Raw genomic sequence first — 13,768 nt, forward strand, 5'->3', positions numbered from 1 at the left:
GATTATAATTAGTGAGTAAAAACTGCAGATAATTCCACAGAATATAACTAGTCAGTTAAAACTGGGAGATAGTCCTACAGAATATAACTAGTCAGTTAAAACTGGAGGCAATTCCACAGAATATAACTGATCAGTTAAAACGGGCATGATTCCACAGAATATAACTAGTCAGTTAAAACTCGAGATAATCCCACAGATTATAACTAGTCAGTTGAAACTGGAGATAATTCCACTGAATATAACTGATCAGTTAAAACTGGGAGATAATTCCACAGAATATAAATAGTTTGTTAAAAGTGGGAGATAATTCTACAGAATATAAATAGTTAGATAAAACTGGAGATAATTGCACTGATGATAACTAGCCAGTTAAAACTGGAGACAATTCTGCAGAATATAACTAGTCAGATAAAACAGGGAGATAATTCTACAAATATAACTAGCCAGTTAAAACTGGAGACAATTCCACAGAATATAAATAGTCAGTTAACACTGGAAGATAATTCTATGAATATAACTTGTCAGTTAAAACTGGAGACAATTCTACAGAATATAACTAGTTAGTTAAAACTGGGAGATAATTCCACAAAATATAACTAGTCAGTTAAAACTGGAGACAATTCCACAGAATATAAATAGTCAGTTAACACTGGAAGATAATTCTATGAATATAACTTGTCAGTTAAAACTGGAGACAATTCTACAGAATATAACTAGTTAGTTAAAACTGGGAGATAATTCCACAAAATATAACTAGTCAGTTAAAACTGGAGACAATTCCACAGAATATAAATAGTCAGTTAACACTGGAAGATAATTCCACAGATTATAATTAGTGAGTAAAAACTGCAGATAATTCCACAGAATATAACTAGTCAGTTAAAACTGGGAGATAGTCCTACAGAATATAACTAGTCAGTTAAAACTGGAGGCAATTCCACAGAATATAACTGATCAGTTAAAACGGGCATGATTCCACAGAATATAACTAGTCAGTTAAAACTCGAGATAATCCCACAGATTATAACTAGTCAGTTGAAACTGGAGATAATTCCACTGAATATAACTGATCAGTTAAAACTGGGAGATAATTCCACAGAATATAAATAGTTTGTTAAAAGTGGGAGATAATTCTACAGAATATAAATAGTTAGTTAAAACTGGAGATAATTGCACTGATGATAACTAGCCAGTTAAAACTGGAGACAATTCTGCAGAATATAACTAGTCAGTTAAAACTGGGAGATAATTCTACAAATATAACTAGCCAGTTAAAACTGGAGACAATTCCACAGAATATAAATAGTCAGTTAACACTGGAAGATAATTCTATGAATATAACTTGTCAGTTAAAACTGGAGACAAGTCTACAGAATATAACTAGTTAGTTAAAACTGGGAGATAATTTCACAAAATATAACTAGTCAGTTAAAACTGGAGACAATTCCACAGAATATAAATAGTCAGTTAACACTGGAAGATAATTCTATGAATATAACTTGTCAGTTAAAACTGGAGACAATTCTACAGAATATAACTAGTTAGTTAAAACTGGGAGATAATTCCACAAAATATAACTAGTCAGTTAAACCTGCAGATAATTCCACTGATGATACCTAGTCAGTTAAAACTGGAGATAATTCCACAGAATATAACTAGTCAGTTAAAACTGGAGATAATTCCACAGATTATAATTAGTGAGTAAAAACTGCGGATAATTCCACAGAATATAACTAGTCAGTTAAAACTGGTAGATAGTCCTACAGAATATAACTAGTCAGTTAAAACTGGAGGCAATTCCACAGAATATAACTGATCAGTTAAAACTGGGAGATAATTCCACAGAATATAAATAGTTTGTTAAAAGTGGGAGATAATTCTACAGAATATAAATAGTTAGTTAAAACTGGAGATAATTGCACTGATGATAACTAGCCAGTTAAAATTGGAGACAATTCTGCAGAATATAACTAGTCAGTTAAAACTGGGAGATAATTCTACAAATATAACTAGCCAGTTAAAACTGGAGACAATTCCACAGAATATAAATAGTCAGTTAACACTGGAAGATAATTCTATGAATATAACTTGTCAGTTAAAACTGGAGACAATTCTACAGAATATAACTAGTTAGTTAAAACTGGGAGATAATTCCACAAAATATAACTAGTCAGTTAAAACTGCAGATAATTCCACTGATGATACCTAGTCAGTTAAAACTGGAGATAATTCCACAGAATATAACTAGTCAGAGATATTTATACAGAATATAATTAATCGGTTAAAACTGGGAGATAATTCCAAAGATTATAACTAGCCAGTTAAAACTGGAAAGAATTATTCAGAATATAACTAGTGAGTAAAAACTGACATAATTCCACAGGATATAACTAGTCAGTTAAAACTGGAGATAATTCCACAGAATATAATTAATCGGTTAAAACTGGAGATAATTCCACAGATTATAACTAATCAGTTAAAACTGTAGACAATTCCACAGAATATAACTAGCCAGTTAAAACTGGAGATAATTCCACAGAATACAACTAGTCAGTTAAAACTGGAGATAATTCTACAGAATATAACCAGTCAGTTAAAACTGGGAGATAATTCCACAGAATTTAACCAATCAGTTAAAACTGGAGATAATTCTAGAGAGTATAACCGGTCAGTTAAAACTGGGAAATAATTACACGGAATACAACTAGTCAGTTAAAACGGGTAGATAATTCACCAGCACATGACCAGTCAATTAAAACCGTGAGCTAACTCTACGGATTATAACTAGTCAGTTAAAACTGGGGGACCATTCCCGGGAATATCACTAGCCAGTTAACCCTGGAGATTAATCCCCAGAGTATAACTGGGCAGTTAAAATTGGAGGTCATGCCCGCGAATATAACTAGTCAGTTCAAACCGGGGATACTTTCACGGAATGTAACTAGCTAGTCGGTCGAAACCGGGAGATAATTCCGCAGACTATAACCGGGCGGTGAAATCCTGAGATAACTCCTCTGTCCAGTAACCCCGACTTCTCTCGCAAACTTTAGCAGTTTATTTGTAGAAGAGAGCACTGGTATTGCTGCAATGGAACTCATTTCAGATAATCCAATACATGCAATTTAGGCCAAGTTCCGCGGTTGAACATTATTAGTGGATGTTGTTTTTGTCTCTCCACGAAGACGAACGGATTTCCTTACCCGGTGGGAAGATTTACCGATTTGTTTTTTTTTCACACATGGGCTTGTGGATGCTCCCGTTGTAAACTGGGTGTGACAGCTCTGGGGCGCCCACTTTGCTTTGGCACCGAATGTGCAGAGTATGGGCTCTCACCCACCCGGCCAACGTTCCGTTTTCGTCCTGAGAGGTGGGGGGCTTATGTACTGCGATAGTAGCCCAAGTTCAAACCGCTCAGATGTGTTACCATCCACTCCTCTCCCCAGCCCCACCCGAGGTTGGAGGGGAGGGAGGGGTTTAGCGAGAGAGAGCGAGAGAGAGGGAGAGAGAGAGAGATAGACCGAGAGGGACATACAGAGAAAGAGACTGAGACAGAAATAGAGATAAAGCGGGAGAGAGAAAGAGAGTGTTACACACACACACACACGCACAAACACATTCACACACAGAGATAGAGGCAAAGAGAGATAGACCGAGAGGGACAGACAGAGAAAGAGACTGAGACAGAAATAGAGATAAAGCGGGAGAGAGAAAGAGTTACACTCCCATACACACACACACAAACACACTGACGCACAGAGATAGAGGCAAAGAGAGAGAGAGAGAGATAGACCGAGAGGGACAGACAGAGAAAGAGACTGAGACAGAAATAGAGATAAAGCGGGAGAGAGAGAGTGTTACACACACACACACACGCACAAACACATTCACACACAGAGATAGAGGCAAAGAGAGAGAGAGAGAGAGAGAGATAGACCGAGAGGGACATACAGAGAAAGAGACTGAGACAGAAACAGAGAGAGATAGAGCGGGAGAGAGAGAGTGTTACACGCACACACACACACACACACACACAGAGATAGAGGCAAAGAGAGAGAGATAGACCGAGAGGGACATACAGAGAAAGAGACTGAGACAGAAATAGAGATAAAGCGGGAGAGAGAAAGAGAGTGTTACACACACACACACACACGCACAAACACATTCACACACAGAGATAGAGGCAAAGAGAGATAGACCGAGAGGGACAGACAGAGAAAGAGACTGAGACAGAAATAGAGATAAAGCGGGAGAGAGAAAGAGTTACACTCACATACACACACACACAAACACACTGACGCACAGAGATAGAGGCAAAGAGAGAGAGAGAGAGATAGACCGAGAGGGACAGACAGAGAAAGAGACTGAGACAGAAATAGAGATAAAGCGGGAGAGAGAAAGAGAGTGTTACACACACACACACACGCACAAACACATTCACACACAGAGATAGAGGCAAAGAGAGAGAGAGAGAGAGAGATAGACCGAGAGGGACATACAGAGAAAGAGACTGAGACAGAAACAGAGAGAGATAGAGCGGGAGAGAGAGAGTGTTACACGCACACACACACACACACACACACAGAGATAGAGGCAAAGAGAGATAGACCGAGAGGGACAGACAGAGAAAGAGACTGAGACAGAAATAGAGATAAAGCGGGAGAGAGAAAGAGAGTGTTACACTCACATACACACACACACAAACACACTCACGCACAGAGATAGAGGCAAAGAGAGAGAGATAGACCGAGAGGGACATACAGAGAAAGAGACTGAGACAGAAACAGATAGAGCGGGAGAGAGAGAGAGAGTGTTACACGCACACACACACACACACACACAAAGAGATAGAGGCAAAGAGAGATAGACCGAGAGGGACATACAGAGAAAGAGACTGAGACAGAAACAGAGAGAGATAGAGCGGGAGAGAGAGAGAGTGTGTTACACGCACACACACACACACACACACACAGAGATAGAGGCAAAGAGAGATAGACCGAGAGGGACATACAGAGAAAGAGACTGAGACAGAAACAGAGAGAGATAGAGCGGGAGAGAGAGAGAGAGTGTTACACACACACACACACACACACACACAGATAGAGGCAAAGAGAGATAGACCGAGAGGGACATACAGAGAAAGAGACTGAGACAGAAACAGAGAGAGATAGAGCGGGAGAGAGAGAGAGTGTTACACGCACACACACACACACGCACACACACAGATAGAGGCAAAGAGAGATAGACCGAGAGGGACATACAGAGAAAGAGACTGAGACAGAAACAGAGAGAGATAGAGCGGGAGAGAGAGAGAGAGTGTTACACACACACACAGAGAGATAGAGGCAAAGAGAGAGAGAGAGAGAGATAGACCGAGAGGGACATACAGAGAAAGAGACTGAGACAGAAACAGAGAGAGATAGAGCGGGAGAGAGAGAGAGAGTGTTACACGCACACACACACACACAGATAGAGGCAAAGAGAGATAGACCGAGAGGGACAGACAGAGAAAGAGACTGAGACAGAAATAGAGATAAAGCGGGAGAGAGAAAGAGAGTGTTACACTCTCTCTCTCACACACACACAAACACACTCACGCACAGAGATAGAGGCAAAGAGAGAGAGGCAAAGAGAGAGAGAGATAGACCGAGAGGGACATACAGAGAAAGAAACTGAGACAGAAACAGAGAGAGATAGGGCGGGAGAGAGTTACACACACACACACACACACAGAGATAGAGACAAAGAGAGATAGACCGAGAGGGACAGACAGAGAAAGAGACTGAGACAGAAATAGAGATAAAGCGGGAGAGAGAAAGAGAGTGCTACACTCTCTTTCTCTCACACACACAAACACACTCACGCACAGAGATAGAGGCAAAGAGAGAGAGGCAAAGAGAGAGAGAGACCGAGAGGGACATACAGAGAAAGAGACTGAGACAGAAACAGAGAGAGATAGAGCGGGAGAGAGAGAGTGTTACACGCACACACACACACACACACACAGATAGAGGCAAAGAGAGATAGACCGAGAGGGACAGACAAAGAGACTGAGACAGAAATTGAGATAAAGCGGGAGAAAGAGAGTGTTACACACACACACACACAAACACACTCACACACAGAGATAGAGGCAAAGAGAGAGAGAGAGAGAGATAGACCGAGAGGGACATACAGAGAAAGAGACTGAGACAGAAATAGAGATAAAGCGGGAGAGAGAAAGAGTGTTACACTCTCTCTCACACACACACACAAACACACTCACGCACAGAGATAGAGGCAAAGAGAGAGAGAGAGATAGACCGAGAGGGACATACAGAGAAAGAGACTGAGACAGAAACAGAGAGAGATAGAGCGGGAGAGAGAGAGTGTTACACGCACACACACACACACACACACACACAGATAGCGGCAAAGAGAGGTAGACCGAGAGGGACATACAGAGAAAGAGACTGAGACAGAAATAGAGCTAAAGCGGGAGAGAGGAAGAGAGTGTTACACTCACACACACACACACACACACAAACACACTCACACACAGAGATAGAGGCAAAGAGAGAGAGAGAGATAGACCGAGAGGGACATACAGAGAAAGAGACTGAGACAGAAAGAGAGAGATAGAGCGGGAGAGAGAGAGAGTGTTTTACACACACACACACACACACACAGATAGAGGCAAAGAGAGAGAGAGAGAGAGATACCCAGCGGGAGACAAAGAGAGCGAGACAGAGAGAGTCAGAGAGAGAGACAGAGAGAGAGAGAGAGAGAGACAGAGAGAGAGAGAGAGACAGAGAGAGTCAGAGAGAGAGAGAGAGAGAATGGGCGTTACATAGAAAGAGACAGGGAGGAGAGAGAGAGAGACAGAGAGAGAGACAGACAGACAGAGAGAGAGACAGAGAGTCAGAGAGAGAGAGAAACAGAGAGAGAGAAACACACACACACACAGAGAAACACGGAGAGAGAGAAACACAGAGACAGAGAGAGAGAAACAGAGAGAGAGAGACACACAGAGAGAGAGAGAAACACAGACAGAGAGAAAGAGAGAGAGAGAAACACAGAGACAGAAGGAGAGACACACAGAGAGAGAGAGAGTGAAGAGACATGAAGTATCTAGCACGCACTCTAACTCGAACAAATAAAAGTGTGGAGTTTATTTGCCGTGAATTTTAAATATAATCATGTTACCCCGGGCTGTTAGCAATGAACACCAACCTGCTGAATCCCCCCCCCCCACTCTTTCAGAAACACCCGGGAGGCCTCGGCCGATGTTATGAGCCACCCCTTGTTGGTAATAGTTGTCCATGGGCTGGGAAGCGGCTGGGCCGAGGGTCGACTGAAGAATACGGGAGCAAAGCGGATGTCAAACGCTGTCCTCCCTCTCTCCCACCCTCTCCCCTCTCAGTGTTCAACTCAAGGGAGTTATTGGGACCGAATTCTTCTCCATTAACAAAGAACATCGACCAAACATTATGTATCTCTAAACCTGTATCTATATTCATATCTTCATCCATCCATCTATCCATCTATCCATCTATCTGTCTGTCTATCTATCTATCTATCCATCTATCTATCTATCTGTCTGTCTGTCTGTCTATCTATCTATATATCCATCTATCAATCTATCTATCGGTCTATCTATGTATCTCTGTCTATCTATCTATCTGTCTATCTATCTATCTATCAATCTATCTATCTGTCTATCTATCTATCTCTGTCTATCTATCTATCTGTCTGTCTATCTATCTATCTATCAATCAATCTATCTATCTATCTGTCTATCTATCTATCAATCTGTCTATCTATCTCTGTCAATCTATCTATCTATCAATCTATCTATCTGTCTATCTGTCTATCTATCTCTGTCAATCTGTCTGTCTATCTATCTATCTATGTATCTATCTTCCCATCTATATCTATTTATATGTCTATCTGATTGTCTATCTCTCTATCTATATACCTATCTCTCTACCTATCTATCTATATAGGTATATTTCTCTACCCATTAATCAATGTCTCCATCTATCTATCTATCTCTTTCTATCCATCAATCTGTCTCTATCTATTTATCTCTATCTGTCTCTATCTCTCTCTATTTCTCTCTCTCTCTATCTATATATCTCTCTCTGTCTCCGTCTCTCTCTGTTTCTCTCTCTCCCTCTCTCTATCTCTTTATCTATGTATCTCCCTCTGTCTCTCTCTCTCTATCTTTGCATGCATGTCTCTCTCTATCTCACTCTCTGTCTCTGTCTATCTGTCTCTCTTGCTCTCTCTTTCTCACTCTCTTTCTCTCTCTCTCTGTCTCTCTCTCTCTCCATCTCTCTGACTCTCACTCCCTCTCTCTCCCTCCCCCCCTTCCCTCTTTATCAATACACGTACAGATGGTTAGGTCAATGCGGTATCAGTTTTCTATTCATAAAAAAAAAAGAATCACAATCTGAATTCTTGGCAGTCGTGATTTTGTTTTAAACCCCCCACAAAATCCCGCTCGATGAGATGATGATTAACGTTCTGTTGATTTTGTTGTGGTAATGAACAATCTGACTCCATTACACTTGAAACCTTACCCTGGAACACTGACATTGAGGGCAGTTACTCATCCCTGTTGAGCTTTGTCAGGAGCCCACCCCCTCCCTCCAAAACCACGCCCCCCCCCGCCCCCAACACCATCACTGCATTTTAAAATAGACATACAGGACAGAAGGAGGCCATTCAGCCCATCATGATCTCCCCATTTTTCAACACTTGGCCCATATCCCTGGAGGCTATGGAAATGCGAACGAATATCTAAATATTCTTAAAATGTTACCAGAGCTTCTGGCTCGACCACCCTTTCAGGCTGTGAGTTCCAGACTCCCAACACCCTCTGGGTGAAAAAAATTCCTCCTCAACTCCTATCCACCCTGTCTGTCTGTTGGGTTTATTTTGGTGAGGATAATTGATTCTGTCTGCAGGAAAGTGTGGGGCGTGTGGATTGGGGGTGTGAGGGGTGGGGGAGTTTGGGGTGTGGGGTGTGTGGTTTGGGGGGGTGTTGGGGGTGAGGGAGTTTGGGGTGTGGGGTGTGTGGTTTGGGGGTGTTGGGGGTGAGGGAGTTTGGGGGGGTGTGGGGTGTGTGGTTTGGGGGTGTTGGGGGTGAGGGAGTTTGGGGGGGTGTGGGGTGTGTGGTTTGGGGGTGTTGGGGGTGAGGGAGTTTGGGGGTGTGTGGGGTGTGTGGTTTGGGGGTGTTGGGGGTGAGGGAGTTGGGGGGGTGTGGGGTGTGTGGTTTGGGGGTGTGTGGGGGTGAGGGAGTTTGGGGGGGTGTGGGGTGTGTCATTTGGGGGTGTGTGGGGGTGAGGGAGTTTGGGGGGGTGTGGGGTGTGTCATTTGGGGGTGTGTGGGGGTGAGGGAGTTTGGGGGGGTGTGGGGTGTGTGGTTTGGGGGTGTTGGGGGTGAGGGAGTTTGGGGGGGTGTGGGGTGTGTCATTTGGGGGTGTGTGGGGGTGAGGGAGTTTGGGGGGGTGTGGGGTGTGTGGTTTGGGGGTGTTGGGGGTGAGGGAGTTTGGGGGGGTGTGGGGTGTGTGGTTTGGGGTGTTGGGGGTGAGGGAGTTTGGGAGGGTGTGGGGTGTGTGGTTTGGGGGTGTTGGGGGTGAGGGAGTTTGGGGGGGTGTGGGCTGTATGGTTTGGGGGTGTTGGGGGTGAGGGAGTTTGGAGGGCTGTGGGGGGTGTGGTTTGAGGGTGTGTGGGGGGTGAGGGAGTTTGGGGGGGTGTGGGGTGTGTCATTTGGGGGTGTGTGGGGGTGAGGGAGTTTGGGGGGGGTGTGGGGTGTGTGGTTTGGGGGTGTGTGGGGGTGAGGGAGTTTGGGGGGGTGTGGGGTGTGTGGTTTGGGGGTGTGTGGGGGTGAGGGAGTTTGGGGGGGTGTGGGGTGTGTGGTTTGGGGGTGTGGGGGGGTGACAGAGTTTGGGGGGGAGGAGGAGGTGGGAATTGGCAGGAAAGAATTTATTCAGTCTGGCCTCTGGAACTGTGAGTGACAGTAAGTAACAAGGGTGTGGGGTGTGGTGGGGTGGGGGGGGGGGAGTTGTGGGGTGGGGTGCAGGTGCTGATGAATAACCAAACATGGGTCATTTTGGAAATGGCCTTTGTAGTGGCAGCTTCCATTCGATTGCTGAGGAGAGATTGAACTCGGGGTGATGGGCAGGCATTGCTGCAGGACTCCTTCTCTCAGACCCGCACCCTCTCTTTGACTGGCCCCTTGATTTCGGAATAGGTACCTGGGCTATACTTATTTATTTATTTATTTATGTTGTTGGACATTCCGCGTTCAGTGCAATGCCCAAAACCAGCATTGCCCTCATTGTCGTTGCAAATATACAAACAAATAAACACACACACACACACACACACACACACACATACAAACAAGCACACACATGCTCACACACATAAACAAATATACACGCACACATACTCACACATACACACTCACACACACACACACAAATGCACACACACGAACAAACACACACACACACATACAAACACACACAAACACTCATATGCACACAAACATTCACAAACACACACACACTCACATTCACGCACACACACACTCACATTGTCACACACAGAGGCACTCACTGACACACACTGAAACGCAGAGACATATAGAGATACTGAGACATACACGGAGACACAGACGGAGAGACATGCACCAGACACAAACACACACACTCACAGAACCACAGATACATTCACAGACAAATGCAAATGCACCCACACAGATAGAATTATAGACGCAATCACCATCACTCACACACACACACACACACACACACACACAGATACATGTAGAGTCACAGACACACAGGCATCCACGCACACATACAGACCACTCTCACACACATGCACACACAACACAAAGTCAGAAAAACACACACAGAAGCATACAAAGACACAGGCACACAGAGAAACACACACACACACACGCCCATACAGAACACACAGTCAGAAAAACACACACAGAAGTACACAAAACAGACGAACACACACAGGCACAGAGAAGCACACACACACACACACACACACACAGACAAACAAACACATACTCAGGACACACAGTCAGAAAAACACACACAGAAACACACAAACACACACACACTTACACAGGCACACAGACACAAACGCACAGTAACACACGGACCCACACAAGAAACACACCCTCAGACACACACACACACAGACTTACTTGTTTGTGAATCTATCTGTGCGGAGATGTGGTATTTTCTGTAATCGGGAGCAACTCGACTTCCGAATCCTTCGGCTGGAAATACGTCTCAAAAAGCGGCCTCACTGGACCCTCACCACCCACCCCCCCCCAACCTAAACCCCAGGACTCCCACCCACCCCTTCCTTGGCCAGCGGCTTGGCAGAAACCTGGGGTTATTTTCATTAATATTGTAAAGGGGGTGACACTCACTCCAAAGACTGCGACCCGGGGAGCGCCCCGAGACAGAATGTGTAGAGTCCGGGAGAGACTCCTGTGTCCGTGCGTGTTCGACTGTAATCGCTAACTTCATTTCTAAGAGTAAAATGAGGGCTCCGGTGAAAATCAGTGCAACTCTAACCATCCGAATTTAGGGCTCGGTTTCGTAAATGGATTGAACGCCACAATTCGTGTAGCTGCTTGATTAAGAAGGTTTGTTGGTGGCTCATTGGGAATGTGCGTGTGTGTGTCTGTGTGTGTGTGTGTATCTGTTTCTTGTGTGTGCACCTTCCTGTGTGTGTGCTTGTTTGCATGTGTCTCCGTGCGCCTGTTTCTTTATGCGTGTGTGTGTTTCTGTCTCTCTGTGTGCATCTGCTTGTGTTACTGTGTGTATCTGTGTGTTTGTGTGTGTGTGTGTGTGTTCTTTGTCTGCGTGTGTTCCTGTGTGTGTCTGTATTTATTTCTGTGTGTGCTTGTGAGCGTGAATGTGTGTGTGTGTGTGAATGTGTGTATGTGTGAATGTGTGTGTCCGTCCAGGTGTGTCTATGTGTGCGAATGTGTGTGTCTGTGTGTGAATATATGTGAATGTGTGTGTGGATATGTGTGTGTGTGTGTGAATGTGTGTGTGTGTGAATGTGTGTGCCTGTGTGTGTGTGTGAATGTGTGTCTGTGAATGTGTGTGAATGTGTGTGTCTCTGTGTGTGTGTGTGAACGTGTGTGTGTGAATGTGTGTGTCTGTGTGTGTGTGTGAATGTGTGCATCTGTGTGAATGTGTGTGAATGTATGTGCCTGTGTGTGTGTGTGTGTGAATATGTGTGTCTGTGTGCGTGTGAACGTATGCACCTGTGTGTGTGTGAATGTGTGTGCCTGTGTGTGTGAATGTGTGTGAATGTGTGTGTGCCAATGTGTGTGTCTGTGTGAATCTGTGTGCCTGTATGTGTGTGTGTGTGTGTGTGTTTCTGCGTTTATCATTACATAATTTTCGTAGGACGCACTTTGAAACTGGGAATCATCCACAGCCGAAAGTGTTTAATTCCAGAGCTGAGGGAGAAATGTCCTGCAGTTTTAACGAGTTAACGGTAACGCTTATGTCAATTTTTTGTTCATATTATATACCACAATAAACGGACGTGCTCACTTAAGGAGGAATCGTTACTAACGGGACAATGGGGAGCACAGTTAACCACAGAAGCAAATGCAAAACAATCTAAAAGATGAGGCATCCCCAATTTGTTTCTTTTCTAATTATGAGAGAGTGAGAGAGAGAGAAAGAGAGAGAGAGGACAGACATAGACAGAGAGAGAGAGGACAGAGAGAGAGACAGGGAAAGTGAGAGAAGGGAGAGGGAGACACAGAGAGATGAGAGAGAGAGAGACAGACAGAGAGAAAGACAGAGACACCCAGATAGAGAGGGGGGCGGGGGGGGGGGGGGGCAGAGAGAGAGAGAAGAACAGACAGAGAAAGACAGAGAGGGAGAGAGAGAGAAATGAGAGAGAGAGAGGAAGTCACAAGGTGGAAGCCAATCAGGATGAAAGGATGTTTGAAGAGAGAGAAGGGAGAGAGAGAGAGAGAGACAGAGATGAGAGAGAGAGACAGAGAGACAGATAGAGAGAGACAGAGACAGAGGAGCAGAAAGAGAGAGAGAGAGACAGGGAGAGAGAAAAAGAGAGAGAGAGAGACAGAAAGAGACAGAGAGAGAGAGAAAGGGAGACATGAAGAGAGACAGAGAGAGAGAGACACAGGGAGAGAGAGAGAGAAAGTGAGAGAGACAGACAGAGAGGGAGACAGAGAGAGAGACAGAGAAAGAGGGAGAGAGAGACAGAGTGTGACAGAGAGAGAGAGAGACAGAGTGTGACAGAGAGACAGAGTGTGACAGAGAAAGAGAGAGAGAGAGAGTGTGACAGAGAGAGACAGAGAGACAGAGAAAGAGAGAGAGAGACAGAGAAAGAGAGAGAGAGAGAGACAGAGAGAGAGAGACAGAGTGTGACACAGAGAGAGAGAGAGACAGAGTGTGACAGAGAGAGAGAGAGAGAGAGAGAGCGAAAGTTACAAGGTGGAAGCCATTCAGGATGAAAGGCTGTTTGAGGAGTTCGGCTTCCAGAACCAGATTTACCAGCTGTCTAATTTTGCATATCACGTGAGGGCCGAGGGGAGGGGAGGGGAGGCGAGGGGAGGAGGAAGGTGGGGAGGGGCAGGGGGTGGGAGGGGGTCTGTGTCTAAATTCGTGGTGAGGGTTTTATTAAATATATATATATATATATACTCCCTTGCGGTTCCGTGCCCAGGAGTGAGGTGAGAGAGAGAGAGAGAGAGAGAG

The 13,768-nt window shown here is 44.6% G+C and overlaps 1 protein-coding gene across 1 annotated transcript in view; it reads left to right on the top strand.

Annotated features, from left to right (window-relative positions):
- Positions 1-13,768, top strand: part of LOC121273384 (homeobox protein Hox-C13-like) — a 190,561-nt gene that overhangs the window by 169,577 nt on the left and 7,216 nt on the right. The gene's annotated exons all lie outside the window — the stretch shown is intronic.

This window comes from Carcharodon carcharias, chromosome Y (assembly GCF_017639515.1).
Source record: "Carcharodon carcharias isolate sCarCar2 chromosome Y, sCarCar2.pri, whole genome shotgun sequence".
Lineage (NCBI taxonomy): Eukaryota > Metazoa > Chordata > Chondrichthyes > Lamniformes > Lamnidae > Carcharodon > Carcharodon carcharias.